At 37.0% G+C, this 21,208-nt stretch overlaps 1 long non-coding RNA gene across 1 annotated transcript in view; it reads right to left on the bottom strand.

Annotated features, from left to right (window-relative positions):
* The window catches only part of LOC118161466, a 21,465-nt gene extending 878 nt beyond the window's left edge, over positions 1-20,587 (bottom strand). Inside the window, exons 1-2 of the long non-coding RNA XR_004748046.1 lie at positions 20,350-20,587; positions 17,099-17,101 (exon numbers count right to left, since the gene is read on the bottom strand). This is a non-coding gene — a long non-coding RNA (uncharacterized LOC118161466). The remainder of the gene's footprint in view (positions 1-17,098; positions 17,102-20,349) is intronic.
* Positions 20,588-21,208: the final 621 nt, after the last annotated feature.

Genomic DNA, 21,208 nt, shown 5'->3' with positions numbered 1-21,208 from the left:
TAGATCTTCTTTTATGGCACTAAAAGAAAATTATTAACTATGTGTGCAAATGTCTCCCTCTCCCCTCTACTTGAGTAATTTACAGAAAAAGAAAGCTGCTAGTCTCCCAGTATTAGTGATAAATATATTCTCACAGAACTCTCCATAAAAATATAAATTATACATATTGTTTTAGGGTTATAACTAGCACTGCCTGCCATTATACAATTATTTCCTTTCATGCTTGCTTAGTTGATGCTTTCCTTCTACTCTACTTATATAACCACTAAACAAACAGCTTTCTGTCCATCTCTCAAATTACCTTGTGTTTCTGCTTTCGTTTTGTTTCCATGGAAACAAAGATGGTTTAAAGGAGGTAGAATGAAACACAGGTCATCACAAAGCCATTCCTCAAGACAGACATCTTGTGATATTCTATTTTTGTCCAAGAATTCCCAACCTGAAACTCCCTAAGAAATATTTTTTTCTCTGAAAAATCCCAGGAGGTCTTCTTTTTCTATTCTTAAATTCATAGACATTGACATGGCACCTTATAGAGTCACAAACTAACAATCCAATGATATTTAAATATGAATTACATGAGAACATATACAGTTCAACCTTATTTACATGCTCCTACTTACAAAAGAAGAGCTTCAGCTAGGTGCCAGAGCAAATGAAAGCTGAGCACCAGATTGCTCATTGTTGCAACTCTGCAGGTTGAGATCACCCAAAGTACTCAGATGCCAAGTGGAATGTTAAATCTGGAGTTAGCAACCTAATTTCCCCACCCAAATGTACTTAATGTTGTTGTTTAGGTGGCATGTTCAGTTTCTCTTCTGATACTACCCTGAACAGGGTCCTGCTGGTAAATACTTCTCTCCCTGGAATACTTCCTACCTGAATTTACTTCCAGTTGAAACTAGGGCACTGGAAAAGAGAAAGTATGGAACAGATGGAGAGAGATGATACATCTTCCCCAGTCCCATTATGCAGTCCAGATATGATTAAGCTGCATCTGCAGTCTGGTATTCTTTCCTGTAAGCTAGAAAGTCCTGGTGAGTTCCACATCTTGCATATGTACTAAAAATATCAGGAAACTGAGCACTTCCTGGGAGACAGGGATGTGTTTGCACTCCAAATGCTTAGACCAAGTTGCTTTTCAATAGCTCTGAATTAGATGGTTTTGTGACACAGAGATTCATGCCCTGGAAGAAAGGGTGCTCTGCCATTTTCACTACTCCAGCATACAGGAAGATCAAGAGTTTTTAAGACTTTCCGTACCATGAAGATATTTAAATCTGTGTTTCTCTATTGCATACTCCAGGGGTAATAATAGATAGTAGTAGGGATAAGGAAATTAAAAATATATTGGTAGAAATATTATCCAGTAAAAAATAAATTAAATATATATATATATATATCTTTGTTGGAAATTACTTACCTTAAATTATTGCAACCCCTGATTCAGTTTTCTCCTCAGTACTCTCACAGAAGTTTCCATTTTAACACCAGTAATATTTCAACTGCTCACGAAGTAGTTGCTGATAGTTTAAAAGTCAAAATACTGTCATTAATGTTAGGTTTTCTTTATATAACAGCATGTTTCAGTGGTACTGGATATGCTAAAAAATAATTATAATAATAATAAAATCTGAGACCTCATTTGTATATTGCTCAGGATGGGAATTATTTTACTTATTTTCAGGTAAATTGATCCAAATTCAAAATTTCAACCACTCAGTTAGAAATAAAAACCTTGGAGCAAGACAGGAGAATGATCAGGACATGGGAACAGAGCTTATAATGATATACAGCTATAAGGGAGACCAGGGAGAATTGGAGATTCATGGTGAGAGCCTTTCTATGCATTAGTAAAGGAGAAATGCCTTCTGGGCAGCAAAATTGGCAGCAAGAGGGGGAAAAGGGAAAAGAGAAGAATATTCTCTTTTGAAGGACGTTCCTAAGATAATTCTTAAGGACCTGCCTTGGATATTGCAATAGACAGATAAGTGAAAAATGCTGTATACAGTTAAAGTAAAAAAAAAAAAAATAATAGATAGATGCATACATACATACAAAAGGAAAAGGAAAAAGAGGAAAAAGGGGGGAAAAGAGGAAAAGGGGAAAAGGAAACATTAAGATTCAAAATGAATGTCAGAATATAATATAGACATTTAATGCAGCTGAAAGATACGTTAAGATCTCATGTGAGGCAAGATTCAGAGGAGGATATATTATTCAGAAATGTACTCAGAATAATTAGTGTCAGTAAAAAAGTGTTTCTTAGCACAATATTTTTTCATCTTGTCACCTCAGGCCAATATCTGTTTTTGTCTGTGTCTAAAGCCATTGAGCTGCTGTTACCTGGCTCACTGTCACCTTCTGGTCTCCTGCCCTAAACCTGTTATATGGATTTTAAGTAACTGTGTTTTTGTTGTTGTTGTTGTTGTTGTTGTTGTTGTTTTTGTTGTTGTTTGCCTGTTTTTTGTTTGTTTGTTTGTTTGTTTGTTTCCTCTGGAAATCTAAGCCATTAAAGCTGACCACATATAATGCAACTCTTTCAGGGAAGCTTCTCCCATGGCAATTACCTATGCTAGATTTGTTTTCCCACCACTTACCAGAACCACATAAGTTAGAGCTGGGCAAAAATACTCAACATCTCACTAATCAAGTAGTGCTTTCTGGTAGGCTTCACCCTCCGACAGTAAAACAGTACAGTTTAGAAAATGACACTGTCTGCAAATTTAATGCATCTTTTGTTGTAGACATGGAATGATGTGGTACAAATGAGGTAGCCTTCCTAGTAAAGAAAGGATGGTCTTATCTTTGAAGCAAGTGAATTATGACTGAAGAACATGTTTCTTTCTATCTGATACCATTCCATTGAGCCTATTGAAACTGGTGTAAACCATTTTGGTTTTATGGTTTCCTGTCTTAGAGGCTTGTTTCCAAATTCCCAGGTGTACACACTTGCAATTGATGCCAGAGAGATCACCTGATAACTTGCAGATTTGCAGACCATTACACAGTTCTGACTGATACCAAATGTGAATGGAGAAATTTTATTGGTAATCCATCTGTCTTAATTTCATGTCAACAAACAAGAAAAATACCCAGTCATCCTTCAGTACCCTGTGAAAGCAAGTCTATTGCTATTTCAGAGGTGTTCGGATATTATAGTGATGAGAACCATAGGAAAACCCAGGAGATTTAGTAATTTTCACTTCAGAGTGAGCTTTAATACCATGCAGTCAGGGCTAATACTAGTATCTCCTAATATTTAGTATACTTAATACTACAACATCAAAACTGTTCTCTGCTCTCTAGAGAAGTTTTTGTTACTTTGGGGGAGGGGCGGGGGGGAGGGAGGGATTATCTTTTATTTTGTTTTCAGGTGTGGAAACATGATTACTAACTGTGAAGGTAAGGAAGAAGAAGAAAAAAAGCTGAAAATACATCAAGCAATATGTAGTAGAGAAAAAACAACAATCAGGATCTTCCCTCTGTTTTACACTCTAAATAGATAGGAACAATCAATAAGATTTAGATGCAGCAAGTTTTATCTTTTTTAAAAAGTCTGAAAAATGAATAATTATACAACAGGATGAACTGGAACATATGACACTGATGCCAAGAATGTAAGAGATTTTTTAAAAATGTGTTTTATATTTTATTTCTTTCCTGTAGTGTTACTTCTTTAATAGTGACAAGGTGTAGGAAAGTTCTGTGATGGTATTTTCCATGTGTTTAATTTACTAAAGGCAGAAAAAAAAAAAAAAAAAAACATTAAAATGGAAAATACTTTAATAATGAGAAATGCTTTACTGGGATCTTCATCTGGAATATCAGACATATCTTTAGTCTTGATTCTGTATAATTATGCTGGTAGTTCTCTGATTTATACAGAGTATGTTTCTTCATATTTATTTTGGGCTAAAAAGCACGTGCCATTTATAGAAGAAGGTGATATTTATGAGCATATGCACTGACACTAATAATATTCAGTATTTGCAAATGAATAAAGCAGATACATTGCAAAAGACACGATCTTACAGGAATTGTTCTTGCACATATTTGAATCCATCAAGAAGTTCACATTTTCCAGTAATAGTACCACAATGAATACCATTAAATACCTAAAAATTGACAGTTTAAATCCTCACTAGTGGAACTGACACTGTATTTATTAAAGATATATTGTGCAGATCAGATATTCGGGGGAAAAAAAAAAATAAAAAAAAAATAAATATTACTGTATCCTTAAGGGAGATGTATGTTTGACAACATAGAAGTACACCCATAGTTGACTTCAAAACATAAATTATAATGCATTGCAGAAAATGGAAATTCAAGTAAATTTACTATCTGTATCCATTCCCTTTTATTTCACAGCTCAAACACTTAGGTTTTGCTGCCCTAATTGCTCCAAAACCAGGTGTCAAAATTGAGTAAAATGTGACTTAGTTCCCAAGCACAAGGAATGTAAGAATAGTAAGGAGAAGGAAGCAATACAACTTATTAATGAAGAGTATGAATAAATAAATATTGCCTTATGATAAAAACAGATGGAATATGATTTTCCAGCTGTCAGTCAGTAAAAATGAGTTTGGACACTATAGTAATCATTGCTCAGTGTTTTTCATTACACCTTGGAAATACGTGGAAGAGGAACAGCTATGTACTTCAATACATTGGATTCACATTACTTGGTATCCACAAGATTGCAGGTAACATTGAAAGAGGCATTGGTTGCAGAATGGCAGAAAGTTGTTCTGCTCGCTTACACATGTTGACATTTAGAGAACAATAGCTTTGCTGTGGAAAGGGAAAGCTGCTGCTGCCAAAAGCCATTCTACTTTACTGTTTCCACTCTTGCCACCACTGGGGCCTTGTTCCAGAAGCACCCTAGAAGAGCTGATGTGAGCTTGAACCTATTGTGAGCACCACAAACATTTAAAAAAACATCTTCTGTGTAAAAGCCTAATTTACCTAGACTATTTATTTTATTTTTATTTTTCAAGTTTATGTTTTATTTTATTTCTTTTTCCACAAAGCACTGTGTACCGATCCCCTAGAAAACAAGTAAGAATTAAAAGACAAAGCACGACCTGAAAGTTGTTGAGGTCATCAACTTTGAATGGAATATTTGAAGTTAAATCAGAATTTCTAATACACTATACATTCACAATGCATGCTGGTTTATTTTTGGATGTGTTCATTTAATATTTTAATTGTGAATACTCTTATTCATTTGAACATTTGTTCCACTTTAGGTTTGAGTCCAAAACACAAAAAGTTGTCATGTTAGGGCAAAATAGCTTAGAGCTTGCTGCTCAGATTTCAAGAAACTTGACATATTAGCTTAGTCATGTACCTACTGTGATGACAATAGCTGACCTGTTCTCAGCTGTTCTCAAAAATAAATAAATAAATAAATCTGTAATACATCATAAGACAGAGGCATAAGTAGGAGATCTAGGTACTAGCTCTTCTTCTGCACTAAGTCCAGAATGCTGCATTTGTTCTCTAAATGGAAACAAAAGATGTTTACAGATTTTGGGTCATTGAAGTTTGTTCCAGAAAAAAGCAGTCTAATTACCAGCTGCTATCACATTTTTATATCTCTATTAGAGATTATCAAATGAGTTTATTTACATATTTTCCTAAGACATATTTGCTCATCTTGCCTGACCATGAGCATAGCTGAATACATTTTTGCCTATGATATCTTCAACATTTATTTCAGGAGAATATTTTTGAAATATATGCCCAATGATATAAATTACTACACTGTATTATGTCAGTTTCCCTGAGGAAGGTTAATAGCTTTATTTTTAGGCAGAGGTAGTTTTTTTTGCAGGAAACATACTGCTTCATTTGACTGTCTATCACTATTATTGTGCTGGTCATACTCATTAGTTATCTTGCAGAAATCTGTTCAATTATTACATTTTTTTAACATCTAGTGAAAATTTACAGTATAGTTGATGCTAACAGTTATAATTCTATTATAAGTTAAATAAGGTACTTCTATACTCTGAAGAAATTTTTTATAACTGAATTTTGCTATATATTTCTAGTATTTGTGCTTTTCTCCCTAGCTGAGTAATTAAAATATTTTGATCCAAATCCAAAAGGGACCTTTGTATATGAAGTCTACTGTGATTGTATTATAATTGTTATTGTTTGTTATTGTAATTGTTATTGTAAAGCTCAAAGGCAGCCTTGGCTGCAGTGAACATGAAATGGTGGAGTTTAGGATCCTAAGGGAAATGAACACTGCTCTGGACTTCGAGAGAATATACTTTGGCCTCCTCAGGGATCTGCTTGGTAGAGTGCCATGGAACAAAGCCTGGCAGAAAAGAGTGACCCAAGAAATCTGGTTAATATTCAAGGATCACCTCCTCCAAGCTCAGAAGCGATACATCCCAACAAAGATGACATCAGGAAAACAAAACAAAACAAAACAAAACAAACAAACAAACAAAAAAGCAGGAGACCTGCATGGATGAACAAAGAGCTCCTGGACAAACTCAGGCAGAAAAATGAGACCTACAGAGGGTGGAAGCTGGGAGGGATACAGAGAAATATTCCAACTGGCGAGAAATTAGTTTAGGAAAGCTAAAGCCCTATTAGATTTAAATTTGTCCAGGGATATTAAGGGCAAGAAGAAAGGCTTCTGTAAGGACATCAGTGGTAAAAGGAAGACTAGGGAAATTGTGGGCCCTCTCCAGAAGGAAATGGGAGACCTAGTCACCCAGGATATGCAGAAGGCTGAGGTACTTACTGACTTTTGCCTCCGTTTTCACCGGCAAGTACACCAGCCACACAGTCTAAGCCTCAGAAGACAAAGGCAGGAAGTGGGAGAATGAACTGCCCACTGTAGGAGAAGATGTAGGAGATAATGTTTGAGAGGAGCTAAGGAACCTGAAGGTGCACCAGTCCATGGGACCTGATGAGATGCATCTACAGGTCCTGAGGGAGCTGGCAGATGTAGTTGCTAAGCCACTGTCCACCATATTTGAGAAGCTGTAGTAGTCTGATGAAGTTCCCACTGATTTGAAGAGGAAAAACAGCTCCCATTTTTAAAAAGTGAAAAAAGGAAGACACAGGGAACAACAGGCCTGTCAGTCTCACCTCTTTGCCTGTCAAGGTCATGGAGCAGATCCTCCTGGAAACTGTGCTAAGGCACATGGAAATTAAGGAAGTGATTTCTGACAGTCAACATGGCTTCCCTAAGAGCAAATCATGCCTGACAAATCTGGTAGACTTCTACATCAGGGTTACAATACTGCTGGATAGGGGAAGATAAACTGACATATCTACCTGGACTTGTCCAAAGCATTTGTCACTGTCCTGCATTATGTCCTTGTCTCTAAATTGGAGGGACATGGATTTGACACTTAGACCACTCTGTGGGTAAAGAATTGTCTGGATGGTCATGCTCAGAGAGTAACAGTCAACAGCTCAATGCCCAAATGGAGATCAGTGACAAGTGGTATTCCTCAGGTGTCTGTAGTGGGACAGGCATTATTTAACATCTTTTTTGGTGACATGGACAGTGGGATCAAGTGCAACCTCAGCAAGTCTGCCGATAATACCAAGCTGTTTGGTGCTGTCAAGACACTGGAGGGAAGGAATGCCATCCAGAGGGGCTTGGACAGGCTGGAGAGCTGGGCATGTTCAAACCTCATGAAGTTCAACACGGCCAAGTGCAGGGTCCTGCATCTGTGTTGGGGTAATCCCAAACACAAATACAAGCTGGGCAGAGAATGGATTGAAAGGAGCCCTGATGAGAAGAACCTGGGGGTGTTGGTTGATGAGAAGCTCAACATGAGCTGGCAATATACACTTGCAACCTAGAAAGCCAGCCATATCCTGGGCCACATCAACAGCAGCATGAACAACAGGTCAAGGGAGGTGATCCTCCCTTTCTACTCTGCTCTTACAAGAGCCCACCTGAAACATTGCATTCAGCTCCAAGGCCCCCAGTATTAGAAGCACATGGACCTATTGTAGAAAGTACAGGTAAGGCCATGAAGGTGATCAGAAGGCTAGAACACCTCTCCTATAAAGACAGTCTGAGAGAGCCTGGGTTTTTCAGCCTGGAGAAGAGAAGGCTCCAGGGAGACATTATAAAGGCTTTCCAGTACCTAAAGGTTACGGGAAAGCTGGGGAGGGACTCTGTTAGGGAGTGTAGTGATAGGACAAGCTTTAAACTAAAAAAGATGTAGTTTAGATGTAGGGACCAAATTCTTTAATATGAGGTGATGAGGTACTGGCACAGGTTGCCCAGAGAAGCTGTGGGTGCCCCATCTCTGGAAGTGTTCAAGGCCAGGTTGTATGGGGTTTGGGGCAACCTGGTCTAGTGGAAGTTTTCCCTGCCCATGGCAGGGGGTGTGGAATTAGATGATCTTTAAGGTCCCTTCCAAACCAAACCAATCTATGATTCTATGATTCCGTGATTTTATACAATCTCCCAAGTCTGATAAGATTGCATAGGATTCTCTCATAGGATTCTTGCAGGATTCTCCACCTTCCAGAAGGGTGCAACAGACATTTCCAATGTAAAGTCCCATGTCTCTTCCTTCTCTTCCTACACTTTTCAAGAAGAATTGACCTATGCAAATAGATACTATGCTATATCTAAATGAATATATATGTATTTTTCTGTAACTCTGGAGCAGCAGGAGAGGCAAAGCTCAAACATTACATGATTCTACATAGTACAGATCTGATCCAGTGCTTTCATATTACATGATATAATATAAAGTTTGACAGTAACAATAAAATTTTAAATGTGAAACTATGAACACACAGCCACTGGTATGCTGTGCAAACACATCAAAATATCCGTAGACAGTGATAAATTAAACTAATGCCTTGCTTCTAATTAGGGCTTTGATTTCTAAAATTATTTTCTGTTAATACACAGGAAAAGGTCTCCAAGGCTACATCTACCCTACTAAATTAAACATGCCCAATATTGTATTCTGGCACTGAAGCAAGCTGGCATGGAGTAGCCCTCATACACACAGCTGCACTGTCTCACCCTCCACAATAGGGTGATGACATTCAGTCTCCTCCCTGTGAACAGACTTGCTCTGTGCTCTCTCCTTAATCCTACCTGGAATTGCTTCAGAAGCATCCCAGGCTGAGTCTGTGCCAGAGATCATTTTAATTAATCATTTAACATCAGGAGGAGTATAAGACCATAACAATTTAACAGTAAAAGTAGTTCAGTTCCAGTGCCCAGGAACATTACCCGGCATCACTTTACTAAACAGAACAGAAGAAAATTAACTCACCAGAATATGTGACATAGCACTTCTCATGTGATTTAGTCCAAAGGACAGTGATCACTAGGTATTGAATCAGGCCCTTTACTGGGAGGTGCAGCTATGGACAGCCCCTCCCCCACAAAACAAAACAAAAGAAAACAAAACAAAAAAGTTAATAAATATTTTTTAAGACAATTCAAAATTTATAGAGTCATGGAAGAAAGGAGGGGAGAGAAATGAGGTCCCCAGGGCAACCTCTTTGCGGTCTTTCAGTACTTAGAGGGTCTTATAAAAAGGATAGAGAAGGGCTCTTTACTTGGGTGGATAATGATAGGACAAGGGGGAATTGTTTTAAACTAAAAGAGGATAGATTTAGACTAGAAATTAGGAGGAAATTCTTCACTGTAAGGGTAGTGAGGCACTGGAACAAGTTGCCCAGAGAAGCTGTTGATACCCCATCCCTGGAGGTGTTCAAGGCCAGGCTGGATGGGGCTTTGGGCGACCTGATCTAGTGGGTGCCATCTCTGCCCATGGCAGGGCAGGTGGAGTTAGATGATCTTTAAGGTCACTTCTAACCTGAGCCTTTTATCCTTTTATGACTTTGTGAAGAACTATTCTTGTATTTCAAGGGTAGCATTTTCTCTGAAAATAACTTTCTATTTGTTGGCTGACTACTCTGCCATTTTTTACTAGATATGTATTTTTCATTACATTTTATAATAAAGGTCTAAAAAAACAGGTGTATTTATTCAAAGTGCTGAAATCTTTAACATTTCTATTCTCTTGAAAACTTAAGAATTTCCTTGCTTCAGCTGTAATACAGCATGAAATTCCAGTTTCAACATTTTGGGTATGATAACACTTTTTTTTTGTTTGTTTTTTTCCTTGTATATATGAGCTAAATTATGTTAATGTTATTTTTGATACATTTATAACAGGGACAGGAAAATATGTGAAGTCACATCAAATTTACTTGCAAATATTGTGATATGACATGAATGTGGCAACATATTACCATGAAATTATGTTGTATATATCTGATGATATCGGGGAAGGGGGAGGAGGGGTGCAGTACTCTTGCAGTACCCTGTTTCCAAATTGAAAAAATCTTTATATGGTTCCTAGACATTTCCTGGTAATACTTGAGTTTTATTCCTGTGCTACCACTTTGTGATCCCATGATATATCTAGCTAATTAAATCAATTTTCTGCCAAAATGAAATCCAGTTAATCTGGGTTTGTAATACCCTACACTTTTTTTTTTTTTTTTTTTTTTTTCCAAGTGCAAGTTGAGATCCTGTCTTTTGAGGTAAACTTTCATGGTCTTGATGAAATAGACTACAGATATTTTTCTTGCTCTTTTGCCCCTCATACACAGTTGAAGACAGTATCAAAATTGAAAATGTGCTATCATTCCACTTTGATATTACATGTATGGTTTTATATGTTCTGAAAATTGTTGTAAGATCAGATTCTATGGTACAATGCCATTTACCACTATGATATAGCAATGGCTCACTTACAATTGTTGAATACCATTCAGGCAATATACATACTGAAAAGAACTCTAGGCAGAAGTAAATAACTACTTTTTACATCATTGGAGCATTTTCTCCAAGACTCAGGGAGTCTTTCTTTCTTTCTGTCTGAGAAACAGTCAAGTTTAATATATTCTTAAAGGTCTACTGATTTCAAAACCTCCATTTAACCTTTCTGAAGAGAAGAAAGGGATTTAAACCCTTCATTTGTTCAATCCTCAAAGGGTTCATGGAAACCCACCTTGGCTGATAAGGAAGATAACTGCTGTATGCTAAACAATCTTTTTAAGACTTTGTCATATAGCTACTGTCCTTGTTTGATTCTCACTGACCTTTAAAAAATTGATCAACTTTGAAGATCAAATGTAAGATTAAAATAATTCTTGGTGTATGATCTTATTAGCATGCTGAATTTTGGCCCCTGTTCTAGATTCTACAATGACAATTTATACAGATTGCTCAGCAGATGCAGAGAGCTATTGATTTCTACAGGATTCATCAATGCAGTGTTGCTGTTGTGACTCATCTAGAGCTGCTCTTAAATGATTTGATAATGCTGTAGGTTGACCTAGTGGTTTCTGTACAAATATTTTTACTTAAGTGCCTCTTATTTGAAATTGTCTGAGATGGGTGAAGCAGAAAATAGATGACTGTGTATAGCCCACAAAAGGGTCATTAAGAGATAATGCCAGACTGTTAGATTTGATGCCTCTGGCCTCCAACAGCTTTTGGAACTGATTAGGCCTGAGGGGGATAAAGGCCTGCCAACACAAACAAAGCAATGAAGAATTATTCCTGTTATTCAGAGAGACATAGTCTGGGGCTACAACTTGCTATCCAGAGTGGAGAATCCACACAGATACATGCAGAATCACAGTAGTGTATATGGATTAGTTAGGACATCATATGAGCTACAGCACCATTGTCATTGGAAAAGCATGAAATAAGAAAATGTGCATATAACTTGTTTGATGTTTTATAACCCCTATATAAAAGGCTTTGTATAGCCTTCTGGTAATGTCAGAATAAAAGCACTCTGTTTTAATAATGATGCTGGGTTATCTCAGTAGACATAGGATTGCGATGGAAGGAACATAAATGTTACAAAATACAGTTAGATATGTTCTTACACAAAAATAAACCAGAAAAGATTATTCCAGTCCAAGAAAGTGGCCCTAATTCTGAGGTTAGTGCACTGCACAACACTAGGGAAAAGCATAGTCACAAAGAACCACATAATTAAGAAATTAGGTTATACACACACACACAAAACAAAACAAATAATAATAATAATAATAATAAAATCTATATTTCTAATACATATTCTGTTTCTTCCCTAATATCCTTATTGAAGCATGAGAGAATAGAGGACTTTGATTCGTTTTTTAATGTTTTTGCTGCCAAATTCAAAGACTCAGAGTTCCCATAAAATTAAAAGACATGGTTCCCAAATCCCCTTTTCACATCCCTCTTGAATATAATTTCCAGTTACCTCCAACTTACAAGTCATTAAATTTACACAGATAGGCTGTCTTCCTGCTTACTCATTTTGGTGAGGAATCTGTTTGCCCTTAGCTTTTTGCTCATACCTGTGAAACTGTCATGTTCCCACAGCGAGAGTAGTCAGTTCCCCAACTAACACTATTCCTTTATGTTTCGGCATAGTTTCTTTTTCCTATGAGCCTTCTAAGTATTTTCTTGCTTAATTTATCTTTTACTGCTACTTAAGCTACAATGAAAAGGAGAGTTGAACTGTCTGAGAGCAAAAACCATGCAGAGAAATTACACAGGGACATAACAATAAAACTGTGGGAATATTTATTGCATAACTTGCATTGATCCTTTTGTTGTCATTATCTGGCGATAATACCAAACAAATTACAACATCACATTTACACAGACACTGTGAACATCAGCAAAATTTCTGCTGCTTTCCATGTGGGTGTTCATGAAAAGGATGACCTGAAAAGGAAAACATGAAATCTTCTTATTTACAGAAACAAACAAAAAAATTAAAAGAGCATTATTTATGCAACACTTCTCTTCATATTAGATCAAGGAACCAAGACAGAAGATATCTGGTTGCCCTGGTTTCAGCTGGGATAGAGTTAATTTTATTCATAGTGGCTGATATGTACTGTGTTTTGGATTTAGGAGAAAATAATGTTGATTACACATTGATTATTTAGTTGTTGCAAAGCACTGCTTATACAGTGCTAAGGACTTTTCAGCTTCTCCTGCTGCCCTGCCAGTGAGGAGGCTCAGGGTTAACAAGCAGCTGGGAGGGAACACAACCAAGACAGCTGACCCAAAGGGATATTCCATAATATATGGCACCATCCTGGAAAATAGGGAGGGTTGGAGACTGCTTCAGGACTGACTGGGCATCAGTCAGCAGATGGTGAGACATTTCATTGTGCATCAATTGTTTTGAATAGATACAGATATATATACAAATATATATATATATATATATAATTTGGGGCCTGAAGGGTTGAGAAAACAACAGATAGGACCAGAGAGTGTTAAAACTAGATTTGTTATGAGCATTATATTAGTTTAATAGTTGCTGGTTACGATGGTGAATATTTGTTCAGTGTTTTTTTATGTGCTTTCAAGGTTGTTTTTTTAATTCATTTCTTGTTTATCATCTCAGGGAGCTCCCTGTAGTGATTTTACTCAGCCAGGCAGCCAAGATCTACCACAACCGCTCTCTCACTCCGCCCCCTCAAAGGGAAAGGGGGACAAAATATGATGAAAAGGGCTCAAGGGTTGAGATAAGGACAAGGAGATCACTCAACAATTATCACAGGCAAAACAGACTCAGCATAAGGAGAACAGAGAAATTTATTACCTAACAATCTTGAGAAGTGAGAAACACAGAAAACAAACTAAACCACACCCATCCACCCTCCTCCACCTCTTCCACCCAAGTGGCACAGGGGAATGGGGAATGGGGGCTGCAGTCAGTCCCTAAAACTTCATCTCCACCACTCCATCATGGTCAGTCTCTGCCCCTGCTCCACATGGGGTTCCTCCCACGGGATGCCGTCCTTCCTGAACTGAGCCTGCGGGGGCTGCCCACAGGCAGAAGCTCCTCAAGAACTATTCCAACATGGGTCCGTACCAAAAAGTCCATCCGTCAGGAGCAAACTGCTCCAGCACAGGTCCCCCACGGCACCCCCTCTCCCCGCCCAGGTGGCAGCTCCCCCCAGAACCCTTGCTCCTGCATGGTCTCCTCTCCACGGGCTGCAGCTCCGGCCCGGGGCCTGCTCCTGCGGGGGCTCTCCATGGGCCGCAGCCTCCTCCAGGCCACATCCACCTGCTCCACCGGGGGCTCCTCCACGGGCTGCAGCGTGGAGATCTGCTCCGTGTGGGACCCATGGGCTGCAGGGGGACAGCCTGCTCCACCAGGGGCCTCTCCACAGCCCGCAGGGGAACTGCTGCTGCCTGCCTGGAGCTCCTCCTGCCCTTCTGCTGCACTGTCCTGAGGGTCTGCAAGGCTGGTTTTCACTCCTTGCTCTCCCAGCTGCTGTTGTGCAGCAGTTTTTTTTTTTGTTGTTGTTGTTTGTTTGTTTTTTGTTTTTTGTTTTTCCTTTTCTTAAATCTTTTCTTAGCGAGGCACAAACAACATCACTTACTGGCTTGACTCTGGCCAGCAATGGTTCCCTTTGGAGCTGCCTGAAACTGGCCCTTATTTGACATGGGGCAGCTTCTGGATTCTTTTCACAAAGGCCAACTCTGCGGCCCCTGATACCAAAACCTGCAAAGTAAACCCACTACATTGGCCTAAGTTTGTTTATGCTTTTGCCCATTAGAATATATCCTGTGCTCATATTACACTTACTGTGAACTTAATCTGGTGTTTTTACTTATTATGACCATCATTTTGCATGTTGTGAACTTTACAGTGGAAACTTATTAACAAGTACACACCATGGAACACCCTGTGCTTTTTTATTATTATTATTATTATTTTTTTCTTTCTCTTCTGGATTTTCTCTCCCATCCAACTCAGGGCAGGGAGGGGGAGGGAGTGAATGGCTGAGTTGTGTTTAGCTGCCTTCTGGATTAAACAACAACACTGGCAGAAACTTGTAGAGAAGTACAAACGCTATTCTGTCAAGAGCCAGTACACGGCATAAATATTGCCATTACTTACCTTGGAAATCATTTCCTCTTCCTTTTTCTGTCCTCAAAAATCCAAACATATCTGAATCCAGAGCAGCTGGGTCTAGAAGCCTCTTTATTGCTTAATTTTCTTAAATGCATTTCAAACAATCAAGTTTTTGATCCTTCTATTTTTTTGTTTTGTTTTGTTTTGTTTTGTTTTTTTTCAGTTCAAGCTTTTTAATGTAGTTACCAGTTTAGTTAACTGAGTGCCTTAACCATGTAGTGTGATGGAATGACAACCAAAACTAGAATATAATATGATGATTGGTAGTGACTTGCGTCAAAGCACTTTAATATTAAAAGGTAATGTGAAATAAATTGGGTTCTTGTAAAGACTTAGATTTTGCACGCATGCTATGTTTCTAGGTTAATGGAGATAATGCTACACTTTCTTGTTCTGATTGAATTGTGAACATACAGAATTTATTTTTATGATTAGTGATATTCCAGTATTACTGATATAATTACTAATATATTGAGGTTATATCAATTTTTCAATAGTATACCTGAGATTTAACTTGCCAAAAGACATGGATTGTTAAAAACTGAAGTATTTATTATTTAAAATTATATTGCAGTTTGCACTCTTATAAAAGCTTGTAACATAAGTTAGCTTATTAAATTATTTTTAAAAATTATGGTTATTTTATGGAAATGTAACAGCAGAATAATTCAAAATCTCTTGCTTCTAAGACTGTACTAGTGACTATATTTGTAATACATACTAACAGTCATTAGTATACCCCCTAAAAATATATAAACAGGTTTTTAAAAGGTTAAAACTCAGAGATGATATTTTTTCCTTAATCTCTTACGTCTTTTAAAAGTGGAATAGATAGACAGAAAATAAATGTTTTTCATGATCATTAAGGATCCAAACCTCTGAGCTTGCTCAAAAACCTTTATGAGCAGAAGCATGAGAAAGATTGATGGTTTTGAAGATTAGTTTTATTCATAGTAAACTTTCTATTTACAATGAAAATATCATCAGCAATTTATATTTTTATTTGAAATCATGATACTTTAAAGTACTTTTAAAATCTTTCTCCGAATATGTTGCTCTGACTTATGTAACATTAATATGATAGACTTGCTTGAATCACTATGTCCGTTTTATAAGTAAGCTTGCTAACTCTTCTTCAATTGATCTCAAAATATTTTAAGGTGTTATGCTGTTTTTTTTGGTGAGAAAAGTAAACTATGAGGCAGGTGGATGACTTGCCAACAGTAAACAAGTTAAATGATTCAGGAGCATATATTTCTTTTCCTAAGAGCATAATTATAATTTGGACTACATATTAGATGTTTTTGAAGTGGAAGACTATTTTATCAAAAATTATCAAATTATCTCTTCTGGTATTTGTCAGCTTTAATTTGATCCTACAGATAAAAATAAAAAATAAAAATTAAAATCATTTAAGATACTGTTGGTAAAGCAAAAGAGTCTGTAATAAACTATTGACTATTTTCAAGAAGTGTCTCCTGCTTTTTCTTTGCACCTCACAGTGCTTTATGTGTAAAGTAGCAGATCTCAAAGTGTGAGGTTGGCACCATGGGGGAACTTTGATCTATAGGGAAGAATTCAAATAAAACAAGCAAAACCAGAATATATACATATATATTTCCTGGATTTCTGTCATTTATGACTTGCAACAAATAGAAGCTATTTGTGGTACATGGTGTACTTTATTTTCCTGCTTCAACTTAAAATGGATTAAGATCTGGCAGTTTAAAAAAAAAAAAAAAAAAAGGTGTTTCTATGCATATATTTACAGTGCTAGGAAACCTTTCAGGCTGTGGTCAAAAGTAGTGACATACATAAAAAAAAGGTTCCGAATATCTTTGCATATTAATAAATTATTCTCATCAAATGCTTAAGGAAAATGGCATAAATATTTACTTAAGAGAGAAGCTCAATCAATTCTTTGAATCTGCCTGGGATTTTGAGGAGATTACCACACATAATGTGGTTGTGGTAACAGATAGGTTGTAGGAGTGACAGTAAATTGAGAGAAATACAAAAATGTGAAACCACAGAGAAGATGTCACTAGGTTAAGATGACAAGTCACACAAGGAACTCAGCTAAAAAACTGAAGGACTATGGAAAAGATGGATAGCATTACAAACTGCCGCTGAGACAAACGCCAACACATTGCTCATCTCTAGTTGCCCATGCTCACATCTCTGAAAAAGGGGTTTGGAGGGAATTCTGGGAACTGCAGTTTCACTGACTGCAAAGGCAGATGAGCCTATAATAAAGCACAGATTACTGAGCACACGTGAATTAGTATGCTGAGAAAGAGTCCAGATTGTCTGAGATGAGAAATGCAGCCAAACTGACCTGCTGGGTTTGAGGTAGCCCATAGATAAGGAAGACGCCATGGAAACCATATAACGAGATTTTCAAAAAGCCTGATTGTCTTCCACACCCAAATCTGTTATGGGAACTGAGCTGTCAACAGATTCCAGGAGAGTATGTTTTAAAAATTGGAAGGAAACTTTAGAACTTAATTGTTTTCCATTTTGGAGAAGAGTCAACCATTAATTCATCCCATGACCAGTCTTATTCAACTTTTCAGGACATGGAGAAGGGACTATTGAGTACATTTACAAGTTTATATATCATATTAACCTCTTGCAAGCAGTCAAATGATGTACTAGTGACAAAGCACTGGAAAAGAACTCACCAAACAAATGATGAGGCTAAATTTGGAAGTATAACTTTAAAATGACTAAAGGTTAAAAGTTTCCTAAATCATTGGCTCCAACTGCAGTAGCAGAAACAAAACCCACCAGAATGGATTTTGCTCAGGACTGACACTGAGAGGAAGACAGGGGATGTCATTTTGCTAGTAAATAAAATCATGCTGTCCCAGACTTTATGCAATGTATATGGTTCCAGCCTCTACTCCTAAGAATGACATAAATCAAGATAGATAAGATACAGAGAAGACGATGTAAAACAATCAGGTGGATAGAGTAGCTTCTGTCGGAGGAGAAACCACAGGGACTGCAACTCTTCAATTTGGAGAGGAGGGCGATGGGGCAGGGACATGACTTGAGGTTTACAAAATCATGGAGATGATGAACAAGATCACTGCAGCATTATTCACCATATCAAGCTGTGCTGAAACACAGGATTTTGATTAAACTAATATTAGGTTAGTTGAAAACATACAAAATAAAGTAATTATGTAATGAGCTTCTGTAACTTAATCTTGCAAGAGATTGTGGAAGAAGATAATATTGGCTGATTTAAAAGGGATTAGGCAACTTCATGGGCAACAGGTCTAAAAAGAGTACTAGACGAGGCATGGTTGTGTCTACCATCATTGCATATACAGCAATTCTCTGGTGCAGAAGTATGAAGCATCTCTAAAGATCACCTCTAATTTCCTGTCCTTACAGATTTTCCCTTAGGACCGCTTGAGTGTCTGACTGATAAAAATCTCAAAGTCCTTATTCTGAAGGTGTAATGGGAAAGGGAAGAGAATTCAGCAAGATGCCAACAGTCAAAGAGAACAAAGAATGAAGAAAAGAAAGATGGTGAAAGTCAAAAATGCAAAAACAAGGGAGTTCAGAGAGACTTTGCACAGAGCACACCACCAGAGCCCCACCACTCCCTGATGACATCCCAGGAGCCAGTGTATTAAACTCATTCAGAGTCACAGAATCACAGAATGGTTAAGGTTGGAATGGACCTCTGGAGCTCATCTGATCCAAGCACCCTTTTCAAGCAGGGACACATAGAGGAGGTTGCCCATGACCACATCCAGACAGCTTTTGAAGATCTTCAGGCAGGAAAACTCCACAACATCTGTGAGCAACCTCTGCCAGTGCTCCATCACCTGCACAGGAAATAAGTGCTTCCTGATGCTCAGTGTTCATACAAGTGTTCAATAACAAAATTCAGTGGTTATTAATAGACATAGACACCATACAGTTAAGGGCTCACAATAGTAAATTCTTGATATATGGGGAAATCTGACAGAAAAATATTTAATTTTAATTGTGACCATGACCTTCACAGACTTTAGCGGGGGAGCGGGGAGCGCCGGCCCCCCCCCCCCCCCCCCGCGCCGCGGGGGGGGGGGGCGCGTGGGGGGGGAGTACCAACAGTTTCTAGTGTTTTAAAGTGAAGAAACATCTTTTCCACAGAACGGCTTTTGCCCCTGAGTTTTAAAGAATCTAAAAGAAAAGAATATTTAATCTCTTGATTTCTGAATGATTTTCTTCATGAAAATAATAGAGGCCTTTATCTGAAATAACTCCAGAACATCTTTTTTATTCTTCATTGTCCCAAGGTACTTTACAAATCAATTGTAAACACGAGTAGGATTAAGTATATGATTTTATAGTAGAAGCTTATGACATACAACAAACATATTAACATGTACTTTTTAAAAAAACTTTTTTTTTTTATATTTTTTTTTTTTAACAGCAGTTTCTTTCCAATGTAAATGGGTGTCTGCTCTGGAAGTCCTGGACAATAAATTTTAGTCCATTAATAAAAAATCTGTTGAACAAGGCATTAGAGAGAAAAACAAAACAAAACAAGACAAACAAACAAACAAACAAAAAACATAAAATAGCCAAAAGATTATCATACTCTAGGTAAAGATATTGATGGGGTGGGGAACTAAACACACACACGCAAAGACACACAAGCTAACAATCAAAACCAAACAAAAATAGGAAATAGGGTCAGCTGCATAAACAGCTGTAGGAAAATATTTTAATGAAAATGATATAATTTAACTCCCATGGATTATTTGAGAGAGCATAATCCAAACCAGAGACATTGTTTGATTAGCTTCTGAAAGCTATGGGATTTGTACCAATTTTTTTTCTTCGGGAACTTGTGGCCACTGTGGTAGTGGAATTCAAGAAAATGCGTAAAAGTCCATATCTTTTGGAATTGATTAACTTGAATTTTCTTTTACATCCCAGATTTATTTTTCTGAAAATATGTTCATACTAAATTTAATAAATAAAGAATAGTAATAAAAACAAGTTGAAAAAATGTAATTTTGTGGCTTCATTTGTTCCCAGGTTGTCATACACGGACTCAGAATAATACCTAAGCTTCAGTAAGTGTACAAGAAGTTTAATACTTTACAAAGTTGATTTGACATAAATAAATAAATAAATAAATAAATGCATTTATAGCCTTAGGGAAAGAAAACACATTTATTACCTTATACATATATCTTAACATATACAAAAATGATCAGAGCTCATAAAATAAAATATGGTCCCATTGACATTTCTTATTATTGTTATCTAAAGTACAAACAACAAGAAATGTGATTATTAATTTTACAGAAAGCAACAATCATTTTAACAATCTTTAGTAAAACACTTTTAGTAAAACAAAATAGAAGAGAAAAGCAGAAGTATACTTCACTGAAATTGGAATAGATCAGAGTGCCACAGACCCTTCTGTGAAGAACACAGGAACAGGACAACCTTCCTCTGACAATCTGATGGCACTAGCTTATACCTATGCACTCTCAAGACTTGAGTCTGCTCAGCTGCTTTACCTCCTGAACACCAAATGGCAGGGATTTAACACTGCTTTAAAAAGCCATCATGTTACAAATCAGCTTTTTTAATTTACTAAGAGATAGTCATATATATTATGTGTCAGAAGTTATATTTTTTCTGTAAGAATATCTAATAACTTGATAACTTTAGCGCATTAGCTTTAAAGCTAATGCTGAATATATATTCAATAACTTAATGTTCCTGTTCATTAAAACAAATACTTTTTGCTATTAAATAGTTTTTTTTTTTTTTTGCTATTAATATCTTCATATCACCTCTAGACTCATTGTTGTTAATTCTTGCAAATCATTTTTTTTGTTGATTTTATATTAATCTTCATTTCTGTTTGTAAAAATCCTTGAGACTGACAGTCAAAATCAATGGACTGACCATAGCTTAATGGTGCGCAAGGAAAAAAAAAAAAACAAACAACAAAATAGTGTTGTGTATTTTGTGTTCCAAAACCTCTGCTCACATACAGTGAGAAGAGGTTTTGAAAAAATATGATTTATTTGGCCCAAACAGAAAGAAGCATATAGAATATAGTGTTGATTTTGTCACTGGAGCTCTGTCCCAACCAAGGCTTCCTGAAAATAATCCAACTGCAGGGGGAAAAAAGGGAAAGATTAATCACTCAGAATTAAACTGTCTGATTGCAAAGATGAAACAAGACTTGATAAATGCTA

Source organism: Oxyura jamaicensis, chromosome 2, assembly GCF_011077185.1.
Source record: "Oxyura jamaicensis isolate SHBP4307 breed ruddy duck chromosome 2, BPBGC_Ojam_1.0, whole genome shotgun sequence".
Taxonomy (NCBI): domain Eukaryota; kingdom Metazoa; phylum Chordata; class Aves; order Anseriformes; family Anatidae; genus Oxyura; species Oxyura jamaicensis.
This window is presented reverse-complemented; position numbering and strand designations above follow the sequence as displayed.